The 10,555-nt window shown below is 43.4% G+C and overlaps 1 protein-coding gene across 1 annotated transcript in view; it reads left to right on the forward strand.

The window, feature by feature from the left end:
- The window catches only part of LOC103467239 (contactin-4-like), an 82,371-nt gene that overhangs the window by 42,088 nt on the left and 29,728 nt on the right, over positions 1-10,555 (forward strand). The gene's annotated exons all lie outside the window — the stretch shown is intronic.

The raw sequence follows: 10,555 nt of genomic DNA on the forward strand, positions 1-10,555 counted from the left end.
ATATATAATATCTGATCTGTATATTTTCAAAATGTGAATATACATTCAGGATATATTTTTGGACACCAAATTTTATGAAAACAAAACAGGAGATCAGCATAAGAGAAATCTGCAGAAAATGTTTACACAATTGAAAATGGCTACAATATTTAAATAATAAACTCATGCATACATAAAATGTGTTATTATTTAACTACCTAATTTTCTGTCTGTAGTCTGTAGAGTGCCTCACAACTAGTGAGTGGCAAAACTAGTTATGAATAGGGAAAAATTACATGTTTTTTTGTTTTTCTTTTACTGCCTTCTGCTTGCATCACAACACAGATTATATATGATGGACATAAAATACACAGTTTAGTGTGGCCACAAAATGTGATTTTAATGTCAGTTTCCTTTTAAAACGTCAACACTAACCATCCAAAATGTTGTCATGGTGATGTTCAAAATCTGAAACCATTTTATTCCTACACTTAAATGAAGAGGGTTTTATTTTCGGAAATGGTAAAAAAGGGCAATTCAAAGAGAACACTCTTTATTTGACTTCCAGTTGTTGGAACACTAATAGAAAGACCTTCTCAAACACACAAGGCCAACAGGCAGCACTTAGTAGTTTTCCATTGAAATCCCCCGTAATGTAAATCTTCTTTCACAGTCCTAACAAGATTCAAAACTTCAACCAGATTAAACTTGTAGGAACAGAACCATCGTGAAGTGCAGCTGCACTATAATTGTTGCTCTAGTTTCTCTTTTGTCTATGCAAATGACTCATATTGTGTTTGACAACATTCTTATTTTTAGCAGAAATAAACCAGCGAGAGGCAGAGCACACCAGCTGGCACATACAGGAAACTGGCGGGGGTGCATATTTCTCATTTGATATGGGATTAATTGTTCAACAGCCTCGGCAGCTTTGCCACGTCTAACCTCTGGTGTATCCATCTTCCAGAACAGCAGGGGTGCCACAGGTTTAGTCATCTCTCACCTCCACCTGGCAAGCAAGATGTTCGGGACGCCGAACACGCGATCGCGTTTCGTCAATTCCAAACGGGACAAAAGATGTTTTATGTACGGGGACATCAGCAGAATCGGGCGCAGGATTATATGTTCCAAAATGTCTGCTAAATGTGTAGCCCAGCTTGCTGATTTATCAGCCTCTAAAGCATTGGAAGGAAAATGCATCTAAGCTGCAGCGTGCAATATCAATCATGCCCATAAAAGCAAGATTTCCCATATGAGATTTAATATCCCACCCTTGCCCTGAAGTGGGTGAGCCGCATGCAGGATGTTCGGATTTTACATTATTGCAACTTCTCTCGCTCGCCTGCTCCCCTTTTCCTGGCTTGTTAGCATTTACTTTCCCTACATTGAAACGAGGCAGTTTCCCGCACCATTACAGTGGTGGCACAGTGCTGATCCATCCTACTGGCTTAGCTAAAGTACCCATAATTCTTTCTAATCTTCCAGGGATAATGTCTTCAAGCCTCTGAGATAGAAGAAAACAAATCATCCAAGAACAACGCGGTATCCGATTAGTTAATAAAATCATGCCGGGACTATACTTAAGTCAGCTCATATCCAGTTCACGTATAACCAGATATTCCTGGGGATGCTCGGCACTTACAGTGTGCAGGAAGTGATGAGGTTAGCGGTAAAGCGCTTACCCTAATTAAATTTCACTGCTGACCACTGCCAGCAACTGGGAAACGGATATAAGGAATAGATCTCCGGAATATTACCCCGAGATGAAACCGCTGTGTTTAAGAGTGTTGTGCTAAACACTCTGTGCTGTTCTTTTGTCATATTATGAATCAATTTATAATCCTCCTACTGCGAGGTGGAAATTTTCCAGTTGTGTTACTAGAAACGGATTCAGCTGTTCAAGAGAAGCATTTAAGCAGCACTTTAGAAAATTGTGAGTCGTTTGTAATATACTGAGTTAATTACACAATTCTTCTGAAGTGGTTAAAATAATGTTTTCATTTACGGCCTCTTGTTTTTTTTTTAAATTTATTTATTTTATGTAACACCGCAGAGAGACTTTTAGATTACAGCCGATAGCTCACTTTTAATGCCAGGCCAGCAAAGGGTTGAGGTAAAGTGCGTGTTTACTCTTTCACACCACCCTGGCTTTTATGTACCCCTCACATTTCACCCCAGTACCTTAATTGCTTTAGAGCAGCCTTTCAAAAAAAAAAAAAAACCAAAAGGAATCAAGAATGAGCGCATTTCTGAAAGATATTTTTCTTCACACATCCTATCCTTCGCTCCGTTTCTTTGTATCTTTGGTGGGGAGGGAAGCCTGACATTGTCGTCTGCAAGAGTTCATTGGCAAGCCTTATCCCAGTGACATCTCATATCCATAACTCTTTGTTATAGCCCATTACAAAGAAAGCCCTCAGTTCACTTAGGAGAAAATACGTCCGGCTCCGCGGGGACTAGGCGATGTTGTAAAGCCTAATGTACTTTAATTCTTCATCCTTTAAAGCAATACAGGTCATTCCTGATCATTTTAAAAAGCCCATCCACCCTTAAAAGGGGTCTTAAAGAAAAGGATGAGTTCAGGCACCTTTCAAACGGTTATATTTTTTAAAAAGTGTCTTAACCCCCATTACCATTTACTGTTTAAACAATGACAAGGGAGTTTCTAGTACGTATTTCATTTGGGAAGGAGAAAGGAGATTATCCTTTTCGTAAGACAAGGTGCAATTACCAGTAAATCAAGTTATGGTTTGAAAAATACAGTTCCTGTTGTTTGACGATGTTAGAGTGAACAGAACACAGAGTAAAGCCTATTTCATATGTTCTCATCCTGCTGGACCTCATAGCCTCACTGACAATATTTCTTTGTTAAAGGATTGCCAATTATGACGTCATGCTAAGAATAGCAACCATCCATCCATTGTCTATACCGCTTTTCCTTGAAGGGCAACGGTACACAGAGGACAGACAACCACTCACACACAAACTCATACGTAGGGGAAAATTAGATTAACCTAAAAAGATTAACCTAAAAGGCATGATTTTAGTGTGCATCAGGAAGTTAGAGTACCCCGAGTACTGAGACTGAGAATATTCAAACTACATGCGGAAAGACTTTAGGTTGCATTTTGAACACAGGACCTCCTTGCTGAAATTGACTTTTATGTTCAGAAAATGACTAAAACATACTAGAAATCTGTGAAACTGCAAAAAGTTACAAAAGAAAATGTTTCCTGTCTGGAAGAGGGTCCCGGGGCAGATTTTGTGAGGGGATATTTTGCTTTATATTGCACACATAAATAATATACAGCTGCTAACAAATGTATGCCCTAGTCAGTGAATGTTTAAGTGTTACTTTTTTTTTTCTTTAATTTTTGCACTTCGACGTGGTAAAGATCAAATTAGGACTGTAAAATTAGAATCTCAGCTGAACAGCTGTTTCACATCAGGAAACATTGATTTGTTCTCATGAACTTTATTGGATTTCGCATGTTTGCAATATTTTTGATGCCTTGCCAATTTAATTATTAGCTCAAGACGCAGTGGGACTCTCTATTAACAGAGGGATTTGTTTTTTATTGCCTCTGTAGGTAATTTTTATGTCTGAATTGGTACATGCAGCTTTGACTGACTAATTCTGTAATTCTGCTTCCGCGAATCTGCAAGGCTTTAATAAAACAGCTGTTCTTTGATGTCGAACTCCACAGCCCTGCCTTAAATATTCAACAATAATCAGAAATGCTTGTAAGCCTTTTTATCAGCATTTTCTTTTCCATCTGTTGGCAGGCCATTGTTGTAGTTGTCTTTAATTCCCTTTTTAAAGATCTTTTTCAGATTTCTCTGGTTTAAAGAGGCCAAATACCACAGAACATATTGGTATTTTGTGTTTGATATGTCTGGTTGCTACATAATCAAACATACTATTTGATTCTTTATGAAGTCGCAAAAGTCCCTTTGTGAGAGGTTGCCAAGAAAATACTTTTGTTAGTTATTTTTTCTTTGTAATAAAACCCCTATCCACACATTCCCTCAATTTCAAACATTTGCTACCGGTAGGTAAAATATTAATAGACACATTGTAATTCAGAGAGAGACGACCATTGGCACTGCTAAAGGGGTGATAGACAATAGATTCTCACAAAACATTTGTAGCTCACTTTTTTTTTGGACAGCTTACTAGTTCCTCTTAGTCAGAAGCTTTTGTTACATATTTGAAATATTTAATAGTTACATAATCAAAATCACTGCATACCATATGGAAAATGCCATGAAGCAGCTTTTCTTCTGGTTAGAAATTAAGACGGTGACTGTTTGCATGCAGGAGCTAGGTTGCTACATCATCTTTTCTTAGAATCTGTTTCCAGTCTACATGGATATGTAGAGATATTTTCAAAAATACTGAGTAAAATAAAAAGAAATCTCTACTTTGGAAAGTATTTTCAAAAATTCGTTTTCTTGGCACAAAATTAATTTTGTCTTTGGATAAGATGCACAGAAAAATGTTCGCAATACCTTCACTTGTTTAAATAAGAGCTATGTTCTTTATTATTTAACTCAAAGTGAAGAACCTGAGATATATAATAATCTCCTAATACCTTTCATGTATAAATATCTTCTTCTTCTTCTTCGTGTGAGAGGAGGGTGAGTGGAGAGCGGAAGGAGAGTGAAAGAGCGAACGAGTGCTTATCTTCTATCTTTGTGTTTTTTCTTACTGTATTTTTCACTTGGTGTTTATGTTAATAGTTTAGTTGTGATTTTGTGTTAAGTTTTGTCACGTTTTTAGGGGGTTTTGTTTCGGGTTTGGGTGTGGCCGTCAGGCGTGCCTGGCTGGCCGGCGTCTAACGCCATGGTGGTGGTTGGTGGCGGTTCTTTCTCCACGCTAACACGGAAGAACGGCGTCAAGGTGGGCGCCGGTTCTCCGTGTAGCGTGGAGGAAGTTTGCCTAGCAGTCGGAGAACTGATAGGGCATGGGGCTATAAGGTCTGCAGCCCGAATGAACGGAGCGGTGGTCTTGTTTGTGGAGAAGGTAGAGCAGGCCCAACGGTTGGTGGAGGTGGGTGTCTCTGCCAACGGCTTGTTCTTACAAGTCTCCCCGCTCACCTTACCTTCCACTAAGGTAACACTATCGAACGTGCCACCGTTCATAAGCGACGAGTTCCTCATAAAAGAACGGTCTCGACACGGAAAGGTGGTGTCACCAGTAAAAAAGGTACCGTCGGGGTGTAAATCACCTCTGTTGAAACATGTTGTCTCCCATCGGAGACAACTGTACATGATCCCGAATCGGCGGGACGAGGAGATAAACCTAAGCTTTCGTGTTAGAGTAGACGATTTTGACTACATCTTGTTTGCAACGTCCTCGAACATGAAATGCTTTGGCTGCGGCCAAGAGGGACACATTATAAAAATGTGTCCCAACAGGGCCGGACAGACCCCACCGGGTTTGGCTCAGCGACAGCCCGCCGCTGCTGAGCAGACAAAAGAGGACCCGCCTGGTGAGGCAGGGGAGGTACCCGCTGCGGCTGCGGGAGRATCCGCTGCTGCGGCGGAGGAACCCGCAGCGGCTTCGGCGGAAAAACCCGCTGCGGCTGCGGAGGAACCCGATGCGGCTGCGGAGAAACCCGCTGCGGCTGCGGGGAAACCCGCTGCGGCTGCGGAGGAACCCGGTGTGGCTGCGGAGGAACCCACTGCAGAAGAACAGGCAGAAGGTATAGTTGAGGTGGTGGTAGTGGAAGATGAGAAAAGTGTGAAAATGAATGTAAGTGTGGGAAAGGATGAGAACACAATGGTGTGTGGTGACGGGATGAATGGTGGTGGTGACGGGATGAATGGTGGTGGTGATGGGATGAATGGTGGCGGCGAGAGTGAAGTGGGAGAGAGAGATGGTGTGCAGGGAGAGCAGCAGGTGGAGGTGAGGAGCGGTAGGGAACATTCAGAGTTTGGAGATCAGGGAGAGCAAGGAGAGGTGCAGGTGGAGGGACAGAATAAAGGTGAGAATAGTGCAGAGTTGGTTTGTGAAACTGGAGTGGAAAAGAAGACAGGTGAAACGGAGGAGACCATGGAGATGGAAGCTTCAGCCCCGTTAAAGAGGCGAAGCAAAAGAAGGAACGTGGTGACGGCTGAGAAGGCCAGTAAACAGGCTTCCAAGCTAGCTGCAGAGAAGAACGAGGTGTCGGACAGCAGCGACGCTGAGAGCTATATCTCTGACAGCAGCGACATATCGGTCACAAACAAATAGCAAAGCACCTAGATACCCAGTAGAATTTTTTAGAAATTTTTTAATAGAAACTAAGGGATTCAGAGGGATAAAAATTGAAAGCTACTTTCCTGATCTAAAATTATTTTATTTTTCTGCAAAATGTCACATAAGGAACAAAGAGATATCAGGTTTTTCAGACAGAGACGTGTTTAGATTAAAGAAAATAATGACTAAAGTTAGGAAACAAATTTGATTAAATGATGCAAAGTAGCACTTTATATAGTCTTTTGTTTTTTTGGTTTTAGCTTCCTTTTACCCAATATGGATTCTTTTAAAATAGCATCATTGAATCTCAACGGGGCGAGGGAGGCTGGAAAACGAGCGTTAATCTACCAAATGCTCAACCAAAAGAAAATTGACGTCATCTACCTACAGGAAACACACAGTGATCATTTAATGGAGATAGACTGGGTCAGAGAGTGGAGGCTATCTTAAGTCATGGCACCTCCCAGAGTGCAGGGGTGGGCTTCCTCTTCTCAAGGGCGTTCACCCCAAACTCCACAGAAATCGAACATGTCGTTCAGGGGAGGTGTCTTTTAATCAAGGCAAAGTTTGATCGTTTTAGTATAGTTTTTATTAATATTTATGCTCCCACCACCAATGCGGAGAAAAAGCGCTTTTATGAAAAAATTGGGGAACGGCTGGGTGATTGTGGGTCTGAGGATTATGTTTTTATAGGTGGGGATTTTAATTGCACCGAAAACGAGTTTTTAGACCGTAATCACGCAGAGCCGCATCCAGCAGCCCAACGTGCTCTGCGGCGACTGGTCTCATCCAATGGCCTGGTGGATGTATGGAGGAGGATGCACACAGGCACCAGGCAGTACACATGGTCCCACCTTAATGAAGACAAAATCTCTTTAGCCCGTCTTGATCGTTTTTATTGTTTTAAACACAATTTTAATGTGTTTAAAACATGTCAGATCTTACCAGTAGCTTTTACAGATCACTCGTTGCTTTTAGGTAGTGTTTTTATCAGAAACATTTTACCTAGAAGCGCCTACTGGCATTTTAATTCAGCACTAACGTATGATCGGGGTTTTAAGGAGGTTTTAGCTTATTTTTGGATTGTTTTTAGACAGAGAAAATCTGAGTTTACTAATCTTAAACAGTGGTGGGACCATGGAAAAGTACAGATCAGGCTGCTGAGTCAACAGCACACTCTCAATGTCACCCGCGACATTACCAGATCCATCAGAGATCTGGAGATAAACATCGTGGAATTGGAACAACTTAGTGAATCCACAGGAAATCGAGAGCATATCGAAGCTCTCAAATCCAAAAGGCTAACTTTAGCAAACCTGCTGGAGAATAAAGTCCAAGGCGCACTGGTCAGGTCCCGGGTCCAGAACATCACGGAGATGGATGCTCCCTCTGGCTTTTTTTCAGCTTGGAGAGGAAGCACGGGCAGAGGAAGCTGATCCACTCCTTGCTGTCGGACACAGCGCAGCGACTGAGCGAACCGGGTGAGATCAGGAGGAGGGCGGTGGAGTTCTACCGTTCGCTGTTCCAAAGCGAATACAGGGAGGACGAAGAACTGTTTGGGGAGTTCTGCGACAAGCTACCCCAGGTCTCCGAGGAGACCAACTCCGAGATGGAGCGTCCCCTGGAACTTCAGGAGCTCCACGCAGCCCTCCTCGGCATGCAGGGCCAGAGGTCCCCGGGTGTTGACGGGCTCACGGTAGAGTTCTACAGGGCCTACTGGGATCTTCTGGCCCCAGACCTGCTCGAGGTGTACAACGAAAGCCTGTCCACCGGTTTGCTCCCCTTGTCCTGCCGCAGGGCAGTCATCACCCTGCTGCCCAAAAAGGGTAACCTGCAGGACATAAGGAACTGGCGCCCTGTGTCCCTCCTCTGCACCGATTACAAGATCCTCTCCAAGGCCCTAGCCACGAGGCTGGGGAAAGCTATGGAGCAGGTCATCCACCGGGAYCAGACCTATTGCGTCCCCRGCAGGTCCATGGTAGATAACATCTACCTGATTCGGGATGTTTTGGAAGTCTCCGGTTCATTGGGTTTACAAACGGGCTTGATTTCATTAGATCAAGAAAAGGCATTTGACCGCGTTGTACACGGCTTCCTCTGGAAAACCATGAGGGGGTTCGGGTTCAGCGAGGGTCTCATTGCCAAGGTCCAGGTACTGTACAGTGACATTGAGAGTGTGCTGAAGATCAACGGTAGCCTGTGTGCTCCTTTTAGGGTGTGTAGAGGCGTTCGGCAGGGCTGCGCTCTCTCTGGGATGCTCTACACTCTCTCCCTGGAACCCCTCCTCCAGAAAATATGCTCCCGTGTTCATGGTCTGGTTTTACCTGGTTTTAGTAACAATATTGTTTTATCTGCCTATGCTGACGATGTTGTCGTTTTTATAAAGGATCAACAAGACACCAGTGTTTTAACCAAGATCACAGAGAAGTTCTCTACACTGTCTGCAGCAAGGGTGAACTGGGGGAAGAGTGAAGCCCTGGCTGTCGGCCAGTGGTCTGCTGGGCTCCCGGTTCTCCCTCAAGGTCTTATGTGGAAAAAAGATGGTTTTAAATATCTTGGTGTGTTTTTAGGAAGTAAGGATATTGTAAACAAGAACTGGGAGAATGTCGAGCAGAAAATGAAAGACAAGCTGGCTAAATGGAAGTGGATACACTCCCAGATGTCGTACCGGGGCAGAGTTTTGGTTTTAAATAACCTGGTGGCGTCACAGCTGTGGCACAAACTGAATGTCCTAGACCCACCATCGGGCCTACTTGTAAAAATACAGGCAGAAATGATCAATTTCTTCTGGACCGGTCGACACTGGGTGCCACAGTCTGTTTTGTTTTTACCAAGAGAGGAGGGGGGCCAGGGCCTTGTCCACCTGGCCAGCAGAACTGCAGCCTTCCGTCTTCAGTTTATACAGAAGTACCTGACAGAATCTCCTGTGTGGAGGGATGTGGCCAGCTGTATCCTCAGACGTGTCAATTGTCTGGGGCTGGATGCTGCTCTGTTTTTAACTGATTTTAGTCTTTTAAAGTTAAAGGGGTTGCCTCAGTTTTATCAGGGTGTTTTTAAGTCCTGCGCTCTTTTTAAACTGCAAAGAGCAAAAACGCATAATTCTCTGCATTGGCTTTTAGCAGAACCATTGGTGTGTGGAGCAAGACTAGATGTCCAGGACAGCAGCGTGCCAGGCCTGACTGAGGCGCTGTCCAGGTCCGGGACGGTGACCCTGCAGCGGCTGGTACGGGTGGCCGGACCGGACTTCTCTAACATCCAAGAGGTTAGCTTGCTGCTCAGGGTCCGGTCCACCAGGCTGATACAGCGCTTCCTGGAGCGGGTCAAAGAGCAGTTGTCGGCCGAGGAAAGGCGGCTCCTGCAGCTGCACACAGCAAAAGAATGCCTACTTGACCAGACTGACCCGTTTCCAGACGTGATCCTGAGAACTGATTTTGAAGAGGACAGCGGCCCCCTGCTGGACATGACAGACTTGGACTTGTGCAAAACAAGTTCAAAAATCCTGCACAGATCCTGCACAAAAACTTTAAACAAGAGAACCCTCCAAAAAAGATCCACCAATGTGTGGAGCGAAAAGTTCAGAGGACAGAAACCCCAATGGAAGAATCTGTACAAGCCTCCAATTAAAAAAAGGACCGGTGACCTCCAGTGGAGGATCCTTCATGGAGCCATCGCCACAAATTCGTTTTTATCGGTCGTCAGCCCAGGGGTTTTAAATGAGTGTCCATTTTGCAATTTGTCAGAGAGTGTTTTTCATGTTTTTATGGATTGTGTACGTTTAACTGGTTTTTTACATTTTTTAACGAGACTTTTTAGCCTGTTTGGCATGGTTTTTACCAATTCCGTTTTTATCTACGGTGTGCATCACAATCGAGCCACCAGTTTTAAATCCCGCATTTTAAACTATTTAATCGCAGAGGCAAAAATGGCAATCTACATTACTCGACGAGACAAAATGCAGGCTGGACCTCAACTCGATGTGGTGGCTCTGTGGAAGTGTAATGTAAAAGCCAGGCTTAGATTAGAGTTTTGCTTCCACAGAGCCACAGGGGATTTTAATAGTTTTTTACAATTGTGGGGTTTTAATGGTGTGTTGTGCAATATTTGTGATCAGGGAGAACTAAATTTTAACAAGATGCTAATATAATTATTTATTGTTCTTATTTAGTTTTACTTTGACCTGATGATTATGTGAATGTGCATTGTTAAATTATTGTAAAATAAACGTTTTGGTAAAAATCATATGGAAAATGCCATGAAGCAGCTTTTCTTCTGGTTAGAAATGAAGACGGTGACTGTTTGCATGCAGGAGCTAGGTTGCTACATCATCTTTTC

Source organism: Poecilia reticulata, linkage group LG7, assembly GCF_000633615.1.
Source record: "Poecilia reticulata strain Guanapo linkage group LG7, Guppy_female_1.0+MT, whole genome shotgun sequence".
Taxonomy (NCBI): domain Eukaryota; kingdom Metazoa; phylum Chordata; class Actinopteri; order Cyprinodontiformes; family Poeciliidae; genus Poecilia; species Poecilia reticulata.